The 17,351-nt window shown below is 41.4% G+C and overlaps 1 protein-coding gene across 5 annotated transcripts in view; it reads left to right on the top strand.

Moving 5' to 3' along the window:
• Nucleotides 1-556: 556 nt before the first annotated feature.
• LOC136862924 (UPF0669 protein C6orf120 homolog) overlaps nt 557-17,351 on the top strand; it is a 271,519-nt gene continuing 254,724 nt past the window's right edge. Inside the window, exons 1-2 of one of the 5 annotated variants that reach the window (XM_067139215.2) lie at nt 626-801; nt 9,902-10,058. The gene's annotated coding sequence lies outside the window, so the exon portion shown is untranslated. The other 4 variants (XM_067139213.2, XM_067139209.2, XM_067139212.2 and 1 more) reach the window with 4 other exon arrangements.

The following is a 17,351-nucleotide window of genomic DNA, read 5'->3' as shown; positions in this document are numbered from 1 at the left end:
CTCATTTCAGATATATTTACTCGAAACTGACAACAGATCGAAGGGCTTCGTCTTTATCACAAAATACGATAACTTAAATATTCTTCCGCAGCATTCTTCCTTGTCAGCAATGTACAGATTTCAAGACAGAGGTGGAATGTTCATCTCTTCCATTTACATACTGCTTGAGGAATTTTCGTCTGAAGAGTCACCGAGGTGGACGATAATGGGTTCGATGTCGTCCTGAATTTTATCAGCCTTTCACATATCGTCTTCGTTTTCTTAACGTGATTCACATAATTCCTCCAGTTATCAGGTGTGACACACGCTAAACCTTCCTCAATTAATCTTTGCATTTCTTTCACTTTGAAGTCCGTATTATGCAAGCTCACACAATGTTTCACCTGAGCCCATACGAGTTCAATGGGGTTTTATAATTCGCAGTGGTAGGGGGCAGCCGAAGTACTGTGTGTCCGTGTCTATTTACTAAATGTCTGTGGTTAAACAGCAATGCGAAGCCCAATAAACAGCAGAGTGTTGGAGGAAGAAGAAGAAGGTGAGTGTGTGTTCGGCGATTCACATTGTTTTGTTTGTAAAATGCTATCTTGTGGCGGGTTGTGAACTACGCGGTAACGTTTCTTTTTTTTCTGATATCATATTCAAAATGTTTACAGCCCTTATTTTGTGTGCTCATTGAATCCTAATTTTCTGCGCCGCTTTGCGCAGTGGAATTTCTTCATTCTTGGTGAATTCTCTTTGGTGAAGCGTAGGAAAAGAGTAGGCAGTCAGCCGTATTACACTTGTTTACTTGGATTTATTTTGGTAGGCCTTCATGCAACATATTAATGGGTTTAATCTATTTCACGGTGTACCGTTGAAGATTTGAACTGTATATTCCTGTGTGTTTTGTCTGGGATTGTTATTGTTTAAGTTCTTCAAAGTTATCATTGATGATTGTTTGATGACCCCCCCCCCAGTCCATAGTCAGGTTGATGCAACCCTCCATTCCACTCAATCCTGTGTTAACCTTTTCATTTCTGCGTAACTGTTACATCCTACATCTACTCTAATGTGTCATATTCATACCTTGGTCTTCCCCTATCGTTTTTACCGCCTGCACTTCGCTCAAAAAACAACTGAACATATCCTGGATGTGTCCTATCTTTCTATCCCTTCCAGTCAAGTTTCGCCAACTTATTCTATCACCAATTCGATTTAGTAACTTTTCATTCATTCATTCGATCTGTCCATCTCACCTTCAGCATTCTTAACACCAGATTTCAAAATATTCTATTCTCCTCCGTTCTGGGCTAGTTATGATCCATGCTTCACTTTCATTGCCTTGCTCCAGACGAATATCTTCAGGAACATCTTTGTAATTCCCATATCAATGTTCGAAGTGAGCAAATCTCTTTTTTTAAGAAAGGCCTTCCCTTCTTGTGCCAAGTCTGCATTTTAAGTTTTCCTTACTTCTGCCACTGTTAGTTATTCTACTACCCAAGTAACAATATTCATCTAGGCCTACTTCCTTTAAGACAGAATTTCCTAATCAAATATTTCCTGCATTACCTGTCTTTGTTCGTTTGCACTCCATTTTGTTCTGGATTTATTTATTTTCATCTTGTACTCCTTTTTCAAGAGCAGATTCTCCGTGGCTCAGGCAGCAGCGCGCCGGTCTCTCATCGCTGGATACCGTGGTTCAAATCCCGGTCACTCCATGCAAGATTTGTGCTGGACAAAGCGGAGGCGGGACAGGCTTTTCTCCGGGTATTCCTGTTTTTCCTGTCATCTTTCATTCCAGCAACACTCCACTATCATTTCATTTCATCTGTCAGTCATTAATCATTGCGCCAGAGGAGTGCGACAGGCCTCGGTAGCCAGCACAATTCCTATCCTTGCTGCAAGTTGGGGGTTTCATTCATTCCATCCCTGACCCGGTCATTGACTGGCAAACAGGTTGTAGGTTTTCAATCATTCACACTCCTTATTCAAGACTGTGTCCATACCAATTAGCAATTTCTCTATATCTTTTGCAGACTCACATTAAATAACAATATCATTGGGAAATCTCTAGAGTTTTGATTTCCTCTTGTTGGATTGTGATTCCTTTTCCAAACTCCTATTTCCTTCACTGACTGTTCTATTTAAACATTGAAAAGGAGAGGAGACAAACTGCAGCCTTCTTTCTCACTTCTTTCTGGATTGCTGCTTCTTTTCCGTTACCTTCAATTTGTATCGCTGCAGAGTTATTTTTGTACAGATTGCAGATATTTCTTCTTTTCTGGTATCTGATCCCGATCACCTTCAGAATCTCAAATAGCTTGGTCCAATCAGCATTATCGCATGCCTTGTTTAGATCTACAAATGCCATGTATGTGGGCTTGTTTTCCTTCATGCGATCCTCCATGATAGGGCGTACAGTCAATGTTGCTTCATGTGTTGCTATATTTTTTTTGTAGCCAAACTGATCTTCTCCCAACTCGGCTCAACTTTTCTTTCCATTGTTCTGCAAATAATAACCGAGTGATTACTAAACTAATGGTGGGGTAGTTTTCATACTTGTTAGCACCTGCTTTCTTGGGAATAGGTGTAACAACATTCAGTATAAAATCAAATGGCATTTCTCCTATATCATACATCTTGCGCACTAAATGGAATAACTTCACCATGCTGGCTTCTCCTAAGGCAGACCTTAATTCTGAGAGTATGTCATCAATTCCACGTGCCTTGTTCTTATTTAGCTCTCTCAAACTTGACTTTATTGACTTATTTCCTGTTGCTCCTCCTGGAGCATAGGGTTTCCGTGAAACACTTCCATCTGTTCCTATGGTTGGCTAACCTCTTCACTTCGTTCCGAGTTCTTCGCACTGCTAGACATTCCTCTTCGATCGTCTTTTTTCAGGTCTTCTTCGGACGTCCGCACTTTCTAGCGCCTTGGGAGTTCCAGTCGAGCGCTGTCTTTTTAATGGCTCCAGCGGGCTTCCTTAAAGTATGTCCTATCCAACGCCATTTTCTCTCCCTTATCTGCATTTCAATTGGCTGCCGATTTGTTTCTTCCCATAGATCTTCATTTGAAATAACATCCGGCCATCTTCTGTAGATGATACGTCTTAGACAGCGATTCACAAAGACTTGCAGTTGTTTAGTCGTCTTCTGGGTAACTTTCCACGTTTCACAGCTGTAAAGCAGAACAGACTTAACATTCGTGTTAAAAAGTCGTAGCTTAGTTTTTCTAGAAATGTTCTTGTTTCTCCATATAGGATACAATTGAACAAAAGCACCAGTTATTTGCTTTCCTGATACGACTCTTAATGTCTTCTTCTGTTCCTCCAGTCGTAGTAGCCATACTCCCAAGACATATGAAAGAGTCCACTTGTTCTATCTCTTTATCATCTATAGACAATTTATCATCAATCTTGGAATTGAGCCTCATCTCCTTGGTCTTATTAATATTTAAGTGCAGCATCCTCTCCCTTCTCCTTCAACCGCTTAATCTTCTTTTCCATATCTCTGAACTGCTGAGCCAGTAGGCAGATGTCTTCTGCAAAACAAGGTCTTCTAACCTATCTTGTAAACCCCACTGGATCCCCCTTTTCCGACCACGATACACTCTCCTCAGCACACTATCCAACACAAGTAGGAAAAGCGTCGGGGAAAGAATACAGCCCTGTCGAACTCCTGAGGTCACATCTATTGGTTCAGTAAGATCTCCCATATGCAGAACCTGACATTTATAACCCTCGTACATATCCTTTATAATATTTAGAATCTGCTGTGGTATACCATATTCTTCAAGTGTTTGCCACGTAACTCTTCAATTTACAGAGTCGAAGGCCTTCTCAAAATCGATGAAAGTCAAGTAGAGGGTGTTCTGCCATTCTGCACTTTGTTCCAAGATGATTCTCAGAGTGTTTATGAGATTGACACAGCTACGTTGTATATGAAAACCAGCCTGTTCCCCTCTAAGGCGCAATTCCACAACATCCTTCACCTGCTCTAAAATGATCCTTGAAAGTACCTTACTTGGTAGCCTACCGACAACAATGTAATTCCCCTCCAGGTATCACACTTAGTAATATTCCCTTTCTTTGGTATGTTAACAATCAGGCCTTTCTTCGCTTCAGCTGGTAGCTTTTCTTCATTCCAGATCCTTTCCAACAGGGGGTGCAATAATTTTGCCGAGGTCTCAGTATCTGCTTTTAAGTATTTCTGGCGCGATATTGTCCATACCTGGTGCATTTCCAGTTCTTATCTGCTTCAAGGCCTTCTCTGTTTCTGAACAGGTTGGAGGATGTAAATTTCTTCTTGGGTCACTACTAGTTCCGTTTGTTAGTTACCATTCTGTTCTATACATCTCTTGAGCAACTCTGAGAAATGTTCCTTCCGTCTCTGTAACTGTTCTTCCTGGGCGGGCAGTAGTTCACCTCTCTTGTTTTTAACGGGTTTATTCCTGATATATCCTCTCCTTGACAGTTTCTTTGTGATACTATACAATTCCTTAGCATCTCACCTTGCTGATGCCTCATCTGCCATTCGTGCTTGTTCATCTACCTACAGTATATGATATTTTCTTACACTTTTCTTCACACTCTTATCAGCTTCCACATATTCCTTGTGTGCTGCGGGTTTCTGTTGGCTTGTTTTACACATATTAATCTTTGCCTGAACTACCATAGCTTCCTAGCCTCTATTTTTTTCCAAGTATCATCTGACATCCATTCCTTCTTGAAATAATTGTGAAATCCAAGCACCTTCTCACTAACTTCTAAATATGTGTCCTTGATTTTCTTCCATGATAATTCAACATCCATCATAAGTTCTGGTTCAACAGCAAGAGCTTCAAAGCGGTTTCTTAATTCTATTTGGAATTCTTTCCTGTTGCTTTCATCTTGCAATTTACCTAAATCATATTTTTTGTTTCGCCTTTCAAATTTCCTTCCACTTGCCACAATTTTCATTCTAAACTCTGCAACTACCAGGTGATGATCACTTCCAATATCTGCCCCTCTTTTATTTCTAACATTAGTCATTGATTTTATAAACTTTCTACTTATGGTGATGTGGTCTATCTGGTTTTCTGTAACCTGATCTGACGTCACCCATGTAATCTTATGACATCGTTTATGAGGAGAAAATGTGCCACCCACTACCAAATCATGGCTAGCACAAAAATCAATGAAAAGCTCCCCATTTTCATTACAGTCACCAACTCCATGTATTCCCATAATTTGTTCCAGCCCCTCATTGTTAGAACCAACCTTTGCATTTAAATTCCCCATCACAATAATAATAATAATAATAATAATAATAATAATAATAATAATAATATCCCTCTTTCCCATTCTCTTAATAGTCTCATTTAGCTGGAAGTAGAATTCTTCCTTTTTTTTCAATCTTTGATATTTCTGTGGGAGCATAACACTGGATCACGGTCACATTGCAAATCTGGGTTTTGAATCGAGCTGTCATCAGTCTTTCTGAGATGGGTTTCCAATCAGGGAGGCTCCTCTTTGCAGTTTCATTTAATAGCAATACTACACCTTCTCTGTGTTCTGCATCCTCCCCCATTTGCCCAGAATACAGGATGTGCACCTATTAAGAGTCTGTATTTCTCTGAAGTCTGGCCACCGTATTTCACTTAATCCAAGGATATCCAGCCTGTATTCCTCCATCACTTTAGCCACTTGCTTCAATTTACTGCTCTCTCTCAGGGTTCAGACATTCCAAAAACCTATTCTCATTTTCCATTTCATGACAGAAGTCATCAACTTATTATCCATCCAGTTGGGTTTCACTTCGGTTTCTTAAATAGTTTATATTAAGGCTGTGCAAGCTACCAGCCCACAGCAACCCGAGCTTGGTGGTGGGACTGCCACCTAAGCCTCCAAGCCTGCTGTTTTCTGTAGAGGTTGTCTCCCTTAGCCTTTGAAGATCCTACTTCACCACAAGGCAGTGGTTCCCATTGTTTCTTTAAACACCACGGAAAGAAGGTTGCCTCGTCTGCCAGCTTTGCCGTTCCAAAAGTATCTTTTTCCGCCGTATCTACCATTGAGGACTTCAACAGGGCCCCGTTAGCCGTCACTTTTCAGGGTTCCTCTAGGGCCTTCACAGCTACCGTAGCAGTCATGGGGCACACACAGTCCCCGGTGTACATCACCCTTGCAGGCAATCCCTTACTTCATACCGTTGCCCACCTCTCACGATGTGGACGAGGGGTTGGACTTATGGGAGACAGCTTTCTGAAAGCTCCGTCAAAATTGGATTTCCCATTTCATCAGCCTTTTCTTTTTCCAGAACCTTATCACCTAGTTCTTTCCACTGGAAACAATTGTCTAATATGTTCCTCCCGTCCTTCTGCCTCGTCTTCCTTCACTAGAAGTGGTCTTCCATCTGGTCGTCCTTTCTCCAAAAGTTTCCTTTATTTTCCTGTATGCAACATCTATCTTTCATACAACCATACAACCTTCAACATCCTTGCACTTCTCTTTCAGCCATTCTTCCTTAGCTGTCCTGCACTTTCTATCCACTTCATTCTTTAATCGCCTGTATTCTTTTGTGCCCTCTTCGTTTTCTGCATTCTTGTACGTTCATCAGTCGGGTCTAGTATCTCCTGAGTTATCCATTGTTTCTTAGTTGATCTTTCCTTTCTTCCTAACATTTCTTCAGCAGCCCCAGAGACCATTCTTCCTCAGTTGTGCTTCCTTCAGCCTTTTCATTTAGTCCTCGTGCAACATGTTCCTTGAAACAATCCCTCACACTCTTTTCTTTCAACTTGTCTAGATCACATCTTCCTTCCTTCCTTCCTTCCTTCCTTCCTTCCTTCCTTCCTTCCTTCCTTCCTTCCTTCCTTCAACTTCAGATTGCATTTCATGACCAAGTTGTGGTCACTGTATTAAATCTGCTATCTCTTCATATGTATTCTTTCGATTTCTTCCTCATCTGCTGCACTAATTGGCATACAGACTTGCACTATTGTTGTGGGCATAGGCTTAGTGTCTGTCCTGACAACAGTAGTTCGTTCACTATGCTGGTTGTAGTAGCTTAACCAGGTGAGGTAGCCGTGCGGTTAGGGGCGCGCAGCTGTGAGCTTGCATCCGGGAGATAGTAGGTTCAAACCCCACTCTTGGCAGCCCTGAAAATGGTTTTCCATTGTTTCCCATTTTCACACCAGGCAAATGCTGGGGCTGTACCTTAATTAAGGCCGTGGTCGCTTCCTCCCCACTCCTAGGCCTTTCCTATCCCTTTGTGGCCATAAGACATATCTGTGTCGGTGCTACGTAAACCAAATAGCAAAAACAAAAAAAAAAAGCATGGTAGCTTATCCAGTGCCCTACTTTTTTAATTCATTATTAAACCAACTCGTTCATTTCCCATGTTTGATTTTGTATTGATAATTCTTAAGCGACTGCAGCTATCGAGCTCGGTACATCTAACTTTTAGTCTATTCATTTCCCTTTTCAGATTCTCTAATCTACCACAACGGTTCAAACTTCTAACATTCCACACTGATTCGCAGAATGTCCGTTTCCATCTTCGTGTGCACCGGGCGAGTTGGCCGTGCGGTTAGGAGCGTGCGGCTGTGAGCTTGCATTCGGGAGATAGTGGGTTCGAATCCAACTGTCGGCAGCCCTGAAGATGGTTTTCCGTGGTTTCCCATTTTCACACCAGGCAAATGCTGGTGCTGTACCTTAATTGAGGCCACGGCCGCTTCCTTCCAACTCCTAGGCCTTTCCTATCCCATTGTTGCCATAAGACCTATCTGTGTCGGTTCAACATAAAGCAATTAGAAAAAAAAAAATATATATATCATCTTCGTGTTGATTGGCCCTCCCATATAGTCCCCACCTGGAGATCTGAATGGGGGACTATTTGACCTCCGGAATATTTTATCTGCGAGGAAGCCTTCATCAGTATATAATTCATTCATACAGAGAGAGCTGCATGTCCTCGGGAGTTAGTTACGGCTGTAGTTTCCTGTTGCTTTCAGCTGTGTAACAGTATCAACACAGCTAAACAATGTTAACTATTATTACAAGGCCATATCATTTAATCATCCAGACTGCTGTCCTTGCACGACCGAAAGGCTGCTCCCCCCCCCCCCCCTCCCACTTTTAATGAACCAGTCATTAGTCTGGTCCCATGACAGATACCCATCCTATATGGTTGTACCTAGAGCTGAGCTATCTGCTTTATTGGAACATTCAAGCATCCCTACCATGGCTAGGTTACATGCTTCTCGGGAGAGTTCATTTCGTTGTAATTGTTTTGAAGCATCATTTGGGGCCTTCACACGCCTTCATTCTTTTTTTTTCTTTTACCAGGGAACCTGGCTACTTATTCTCCTCTTTCTCGAAACTGGTAAATTTTTTCTAGTTGCGTTATGTTGCACCAACACAGATAGGTCCTATGGCGAAGATGGGATAGGAAAGGGCTAGGAGTTGGAAGGAAGCGGCCGTGGTCTTAATTAAGGTACAGCCCCAGCATTTGCCTGGTGTGAAAATGGGAAACTACAGAAAACCATCTTCAGGGCTACCGACAGTGGGATTCAAACCCACTATCTCCCGGATGCAAGCTCACAGCTGCACTCTCCTAACTGCACGGCCAACTCGCCCGGTGAAACTGGTGAATTACATGACATTTTGATGGAATATGTTTCCTACTGTCATTTTACGTTAATTGTCTGTCAGTTCAGAGGAGGCTGTGAAGAAATTTTAATCAAGGTTTTCATGCTTTTTCTCCCATTAAAAATAGTTGTCAGCGCTGGAACTAATATGATGGTAGCATTTATTATATTTGTCTGGGAAGTGGAGAATTTATCATTAGTGTTTTACTGGTATATTATGCTGAGCATAATCAAATATGTCCATAGTATTGCATGAGATTTAGCCTAATAAGAAAAGCGAAATAAAATGCAGTCAGAGAAAACACATGCATGAGGCAGAGGTAACTTTGAGGGTGTCTTGTACAACAATTATTATTATTATTATTATTATTATTATTATTATTATTATTATTATTATTATTATTATTATTATTATTATTATTATTATACAATTTTAGTTATAGTGCTTGAATGCTCACTAGGAACTTGCTATGTTTGGAACAGAGACTGCGGTATCATTCAGCACAAGCCTTGACCAAAAGCAACTGAACAGAATGGTGGCACTTTCCTTGCTGGAAAATGAGGCATGAAGCTGATGCTTATCATTAAGTGGGTAAACTGGGGAGTACAGTTTGAAAGGCTAGTTGGATGATGGAAAGAGTTGGCTACGTGGTTTGTGTTGCATAACTCACGGTGCATTCAGGAGATAGGGCTTAGTGGATTCGAATCCCACTGGCGGCAGCCCTGAAGATGAGTTTCCATTTTCACACCAGGTTGTACCTTAATTAAGGCTACAATTGCTTCCTTCCCAGTCGTAGCCCATTCCTATTCCATCATCTCCATAAAACCCGTTTGTGTAAGTGTGATGTAAAACAAATAAGTTAAGTAGTCTGACGGTGACGTCGCCCGTTAGTTTCTTGTAAAGAATCTCACTCGATTTGTTGAACACCAAAGTGTATTTGATGTTCATTATAAAATATTAATTTCATTATAGATGATCTGCTAAGTTTGTATTGTATATTGACTATCAGTAGATAGTTTTTTCTAGAATTAATCTCTATGGAATGAATTTGTGTATGTTGAATATCAAGATGGACATAATTAATCCGGGTAATCTCCCCTGATAGCACTGCAGCCCATTTAGGCTTTGGGGTATCAAGTGTCTGCTGCTCGACCTGAAGGCATGCAGATTATGGGGGGATGCGTGGTCAGTGTAACAAATCATCTCAATTGTTGTTGGCTTTCGGGATTGAGGCTGCTAGATCACCGTCATATGGTTCCTCAATTGTTCTCACACGAGTTAAATTTACTTTGAACCAGCGCTCAGATCCAGGTAAAGATTCGTGATGTCACTGGGTGGGGCTTTCCGGTAAAAGGCAGACTTGCTACTCCAAGACTACCGGAGCAGGCAATCCACCTTGAAGGCTGTTGAACATCAAGAGCTTTATAAGTTACATTAGTTCACCCTTATGAGAAAGTAAGTATGTCATTAAGAAAACTGCAGTGCTTTGGTTCCCATCCTGCATGTTTGTAATTGTAGTAAAATGTTGTACGACACCTGAAGTAGCTTGCCAGAGACCCACTGGCCAGCCCTTAGAAATATTCTTACTTATGTAGAAGAATTAAAATTGAGACAGCATAAAACAGGGAAATACAACCATTTTGGCTGGCTGTGATTAAGGCAATATTCATTTTTTCTCCGACAGAGCTCTCGTTATGTGTGTCGTAGGGCTGTCGCATTCGGAGAAAATAAGAAAACTGCAAAATTTTAAATTGTTCTGGTTGCAGTCTGTCTATCTTTGATGATGTGTTTGGATCTTTAATCTATCTTTCAGGTTTGTCACATTGTAGGAGTGCCCATGCCAATCTTCATCATGGAAACAGTGGCTCCTAAGGGGCTATACTCCCTTTGAGAGTCTCTTTTCTATGGCTGCAGCACATACTCGTGGCAGGCAAGAAGAAAAGTCATTCAGTAGCTGTAACCTATCTTTCAAGTTGGTCATTTTGTAGGAGTGTCCAGGCCAATCTCTGTCACTGAAGGAGTGGTCCTTATGGGGCCACACATCCTTTGTGATGCTCTTGTCAATGCCCACTGCGCATACTGTCTGCACGGCAAGGCTAAAATTATTCAGCAGCTGTGTGTAATGGTCCGACATTGACAAGACTGTTGAGTGCATTGTATTGTCATCCAATCTATGCCATATTGGATCTCCGACCTATCTTTCGTGGGAAGTACCAAAGCGTTACAAAAAACAAACATGCTGAGAATTGTATTACATTATTTTGTAGCCTACTTACCAAACTAATGTGATAGTTGGATCTGCCATTGAAGGTTGGTTAACTTGACTCATAAATCAGAGCATGCATCAAGTCTAATTCTGTACCTGCTTTTCACTTGAACTAAAGAGGAAAGTCCGTTTTCACACAGATATGCAGTGGCGAATGGCATGAACAAATTTAATGCGCTCTCCAAAACTTCAGGATATTCACCTCTTAATGCTATCCAAAAGGTTGTTATATCTGATTAGTGTTACTTACAGCATGTTTGAATTTTCTAAGTATAGAATTGGATCTCAAATTCAGATGAATTCCTCGTAACATTCTCAAAAGTAACTTTCAATCTCATTACTTAGAGCGGAGAGGTGGGAAACTACAGAAAAAAATCAGCAGGTAAGGAAAGGGAATTTGTTATTTAGAAATAATTCCTGGGTTTGGTAGGAAATAAGGTACTAGCATATAGAATTAAGTGACTGGAGACTGTAATTTATACATATTATCCAAAAATGCAGTAAATATACTACCTCATCACATCAGTCGCAAAGTAGGCTATAAGCTATATCCTAGTTCAGATTCTGTGAGTTTCAACGTGACAGTTAATCGGAAGTCAGGCGGTGGTGCCAAATTGTTATGAGTACAAACACCTGATTCATGACACATACCTTGAACGGCAATATAAATATATATACCGGGTGGTTCACCAGCCCCTTATTTTTTTGGAGATAGGTGACCCAATTAACGTGTATATCATAGTCATCCGAAAAACATTAGTACCTGCTCTTTTATGGCCTTAGTACAATTATACCATTCATATAATGCTTGCAATTATGGTAGAAATCATTAGCGGAAGTGTTATTTCTATTACCATATTTAAACTATAATGAATGTGTAAAATAATCACAGCTGCAAGTAACACTATCTTACGTTTGGTCAGGAAGTGTGTATAAGGACTACAACGAGCTACCTATGCACCACGGCTCGCGGTAGCTAAGGTGGTTAAATCATGCATCTCTGCCATTATATCAGCCAAGCTGTCTGGTAGTAGGTTCGATTCACAGGCTGGTACAGCTTTTTAAAATTTATTTTTATTATTAACGCCGTTTACATTGCCTGTAAAATGTCCACATGTCATCCTGTTCCAAAGAGTGAATTTTTATTTGGTCTTGAAAAGGACAATTTTTATCCAAAGTTACTTAGCCAGGTCGTACTACGACATGATGGTCTGAAGGTAGAAAGCAGCGTACCCTGCATATTCATTGTAACGAGTGTTCGAAATGTTGACCACCTTGGTTTATGAACATTTCAGGGCGACGTTTTAAAGACATTCTTGCACGTTGTAACATGTCAAGTGTAACACCTTGGCATGCCTTGGTGATCAGTTGCCGAAGGCGACCACGATCTTCAGGCTGTTGTGCATACAGTACCTGCTTTAAGTGACCCCACAGGGTGAAGTCAAGTGGCGTTGGATCAAGTGATCTGGCGGGCCAGTGAACGGGTCCACCCCTTCCTATCCATTTATTTGGATATGAAGCATTAAGATGTTTCCGGACGACTACTGATCCATGAGGTGGAGCCTCATCCTGTTGAAAAACATTCTTAATCGTTCGCGTAGTGGCACGTTCTCCAGCAACTGTGGGATTTCATTTTGAAAAAAATGAATGTAGCGTGTTCCCATCGGATATCAGTCGAAGAAATATGATCCGATGAGATAGTCACCCAAGATCCCATACCAAACAGTTACTCCCCACTGCACTTGAAATGGGCCCTATCTTACCCAATGGGGATTCTCCGCGCTCCAGTAGTGCACGTTGTGCCGATTCAGGACACTATTCGTAATCTATAATCTTCATCTCCGTATTGACAAACTATTTCTAATCATGACACCATTGTTGTGATTTGTCTGAAAACAGGACTCTTAACAAAAAGGCTGCATTATTGGTCACCGTGCGCAATGCCCATTGACAAAATGTTACTGTAGCATCCAAATCACGTCCATGAATCTGCTGGTGTAACTGCAGATGGTATGGATGAAATTTATTGTTATGCAGTATACGCATGACTGATGACCGGCTGATGTTAGCATGTTGTGCAAGTGTTTGAGTATTAATATCAGGGTTATTATGGACAGCGCCCATAACAGCCTCTTCATTTGGACAAGACGTTATACGAGCATCTCTAACGGAAATTACCCTTCCAAGCGTACCAGTTGACCGGAACCTTCGTTCAAGGTTTCGGAACGTATAGGTAGTCGGTAGTCTTCTGTCAGGAAAACGCTTGTGATAGAGACTTTGCGACTGGACTGCGTTCTGCCATGTTTCCCCATACATGAGCAACGTATCAAAGTACTCGTCACTGGAATACATTGTGAGTGAATGAAAACATGCTGTGATGTGATTTGGTAAGTGTGCATAAGCATTGTGTGTTCGTTAAAATAGAGCACTATTTCTCAGTCAAAAATAAAAATAAAATGTGCATAAGGCTGGAATCTAACCACTGCATTACTGGTATTCAGACACCTTGTGTCACTGGCCCTTAACCGACTCAGCCACAAATACAACATACAAGACACTAACTAAACGAGTATTACATACGTAAGTCCTTTCGACTTCGAAAGTTAATGTCCATGTTAGAGTCTTTAATACTGCTTAAAAGTCTTCATTTAACTTTTTACCATTACAGAGCACGTGGCATACATATTAATTTGACCGTACTTTCTCCATAAATTAGCAACAACTCAATGTACTCCTCATGGGAATACATGTGAGGAAATAAATAAGTGCTGTGATGTGACCTCGTAGATGTGGATTATTATTTGTGTGCGTTGGACTCGGGAGGTTGTGGATTCGAATCCCATTCTGGCCTTCCTGAAAATGGTATTCCTCGGTTTCCGATTTTCACACCAGGAAAATGCCAGGACGGTACCTTAGTAAATTACCTAGGCCGATTTCCTTCCCAATCCTTCTTCCACCCATCCTTAAGGAAAAGACGCTAAATCAGAGCGCATCCCTTAAAACCAATAGGAAAAAAAATTGTTATTGTATGCCTGCTAAAATGGAGCACCTCTGTCGTTAAAAAATTTGTCCCATGATGGATTCGAAACACTACGCTGCCGATACTCGCACACTTCGATCTCCAGCCCTTAACTGATTTGGTCACAAAGTCAACATGAATTATACTTGCTAGAGGTTTAGTACTTACATATATCCGTGTCGAAGTCTTCGTTGATGTTTTACAGTGTTCATTTAACTTGTTTACATTACAGAACTCGTGGCATAACCTATTAATTTGATCGTATTACGGGTACCTGTTTTATTTCAAGGCGCAATAAATTACATGTTTGCAGAATGGTCCTTCGTATTTGGTGTGGAATTGTGTATAGTAGCTTTTCCTTCGCTAGGTCCATGGATCAATTTACAATGATGACACACAGGTAGCGGAGAGTCTTGTAGACCATAAGGTGAAATTTCAACTTATTTGGTGTTCATAAAACTAAATTATAAGGATCTTTAGGTTATACAAGTTATTTGGGTTGCCTATCTCTGACAAAATAAGGGGCTAGTGAACCACATGGTACATAAGGAATGATTTTCGTGTTAAGGTCTGAATTGATGGATATGACTTTGTTAACAGAAATTAAATTTATAGATCCACCTAATCAGTATATCAGTATTGAGATAATTAAAATTAACTCATGTATTCATTCAAAGTTCTTCTCTTTACAAAGGTAAAATTAAGTGTATCCTCCTAATTCAATACATCGTGTAATTCCATCATTAGATGGAGTAATCAAATTCAAACATGTTTCGACTCGTTTAAGTCATCTTCAGTGAAAAAGGGGGGGGGGGGTTGAAGTAAATTACATAATACAAGCTAAAAATGTGCCAAAAACATAATGAAGGAACAAATGAAAAAAACAAAAGAGACATGACGGGAATAAAGACAGCACAATATACAATATTTACATCATATGGAGCAATAAACAACTTGTTGTGATAAAATTCAGTGAAAACAGGGGTTAATACAAAACATAATTGAATCTAAAAACTGTGTTAACCTAAGAAGAAAAGAAATGAAAACGAATGATTCAGATGGAAACGAACAATAAGTGCACATAGAGAGGTTGCGGACCTCTTAGTCTACAAAATTTTGGTTTCATAAAAATTCAAAACAGGATGAAATCACTGTGTCAAAAATTTAGGCCGAAAGTCTGCCATTGTAGAAACACCATCACATAGAATGGCAAGGAAGGGAGCGGGAGCGAGAAAGTTTGAGAAACCAAGCCTGAGATAACGTGCAGGCGAAATGCATGTGACAAATGACGGAAAAACGCTGATGAAATTTAAAACTTTAGGAACAGCAGCATTCTCAATTTCCTCTCAATCTAGCGGTCCCATTCTTGATTATTGTTTCACATTGTTGGCTGGTTTGTTTGCCTTATTTTAAAAGTCGGGAGGGCCGTGACAAAAATTGAGAAGCTGTGTTGGAGGAGATGACAGATGCGTGGTAAACTATAAGTGACCATAGTGGAAACTGTCAATGAAGTTCCAATCTGTAATGGAAAAAGAGCTGTTAAGTAAAAAGTGTAAAATGGGTGTGAAGAAGCTTTAAACTTACGGTGTTTAGAAGGTGGTTGTCCTCTCAAAATGGTCTGGCCTTCTCAAAGTTTACTGTCCCGTTCATACGATCGAGTCTGTTGTTGACTCACCTGTGTTTGCGAGGGTGGAAGGAGCGGACGGGGAAGGGGTGGTGCAGGGCTAGTGGGGAGAGGGGGAGTGTTGGTGAGTTGGGGAGATGGTGGCGGGGTTTGTTTATATTATGGAAGTTCTGACAAATATATGGAATGAATGTTTCAAGTAGAATGTTCTTTTTTTTTCCGTTGATTTAATTTGAATTGCGAGAGGGGGTTCTTAAAAGGATCTAAATCGATTTGGATGCTCTCGAAAACGTTGAGCAAGGTGCCTTCTTGCTCACTATACAAGATCTTAAGAACTTTATCTATTGAAGTGTATTCATGGCTGGATGTGTTATGATGTTCACTTGTAGCTGAAAAACGATCATATTTGAGAGCGTTGCAATGTTCGGTGTATCTTATAACAAAATTGCGGCCTGTTGACCTATATAGCTGGAATTACAGGATTGGCATTCTAATTTGTAAACTCCGGAGTCCTGTTGTCTACTTTTAGAAATATTCACTGGACCCAGTATGCCTTGTAGTTTGGACTGCATTCGGAGATTTCCTTCCACTCTGGTAGCTGTCACGACTCAGTGTCTCGTAGAATCTGCCGGTGTCATCTGTTCTCTATTCAGGGTGGCTTAATCTTTCCGCGGCGGTGGCCCTCACATATGTGGTGGTCGCTTACGTCTCTCCCTTCTTGAATTGTGCACTGTTCTTGGGACACGGCTTTCTGGGCAGGGCATTGGCATTGCAGTAGCTCCTTCCTTGCCAGTGTTCGGCAGTGAAAGTGTACTCTTGAAGGCACTGTATCCAGCAAGCCGTCTGTCCCCTCCAGGTTACAGAAGTTCAGAAGCCAGGTCATGGCTGAGTGATCGGTGTGCAGATGGAATGGCTGTCCATACAGGTACTTGTGGATGTGCTCCAAGGTCTTCACGATTGCCAGCAGTTCGTCAAGCATCACTTAGTAATTTCACTCAGCTTTTGACAGCGTCCTGCACCTGCAACAGTACCCAACAAATTCCCACGTCCCTTTTGTCAGTGTCCACGATGAACTTCTCCCAAGCAGCGAACGGAAGGCAGCCTCCACATCTGATGACCATTGGAACGGCCTTCCCTCCGGGGTGAGCCGTGTAAATGGCATTGAGGTGTCGGTATAGCAAGCTATAAACCTTCGATAGTAGTTGCAAAGGCTGAGGAAGCACCTGAGCTCTCGCTTGTCCTTTGACCCTGTCTAGTTCCTAACGACTTCTAACTTCTCCTGGACCATAGCTACTCCTTCCGATGACACTATTTGGCCAGGTAACACACCTCCTTCTGGAACGGTTGGCACTTTCCAGGATTCAGCTTCAGGTGAGCACCTCGAAGTCTCGGGAACACTTTCCGGAGGTTGTCGATAGGTTCCCTCAGTGTGCGCCCCATAGTGATGACGATGATGTCTGTATACACAAGGCAGGTGTCGTGAGTTAACCCTCTCAGTACAGACACCCATCAATCACTTGAAGGTCGCCAGCACGTTGCCGAAGCTGAAGGCCATCATGAGTGAAATGGTAACAGCCCTTGGCTGGTAGGGAACAGTCTTCTCATCCTTTGGATGGAGAACCACTTGCCAATACCCAGACTTGAGGTCCAAAGTTGAAAACCATTGTACTCCAGACATTGTGTCCAGGGTGTTGTCTATCCAGGGTAGCAGGAAGCAGTCCTTTGTGGTGGTGGTGTTCAGCTCGTGGTTATCAACACAGAATCTTCGTCACCAGGACCACTTCTGATGACCACAGGCTGATTGATTCTTTCACAACTCCCCTCTGCTTCATGTCATTC

This window comes from Anabrus simplex, chromosome 2, assembly GCF_040414725.1.
Source record: "Anabrus simplex isolate iqAnaSimp1 chromosome 2, ASM4041472v1, whole genome shotgun sequence".
Lineage (NCBI taxonomy): Eukaryota > Metazoa > Arthropoda > Insecta > Orthoptera > Tettigoniidae > Anabrus > Anabrus simplex.
This window is presented reverse-complemented; position numbering and strand designations above follow the sequence as displayed.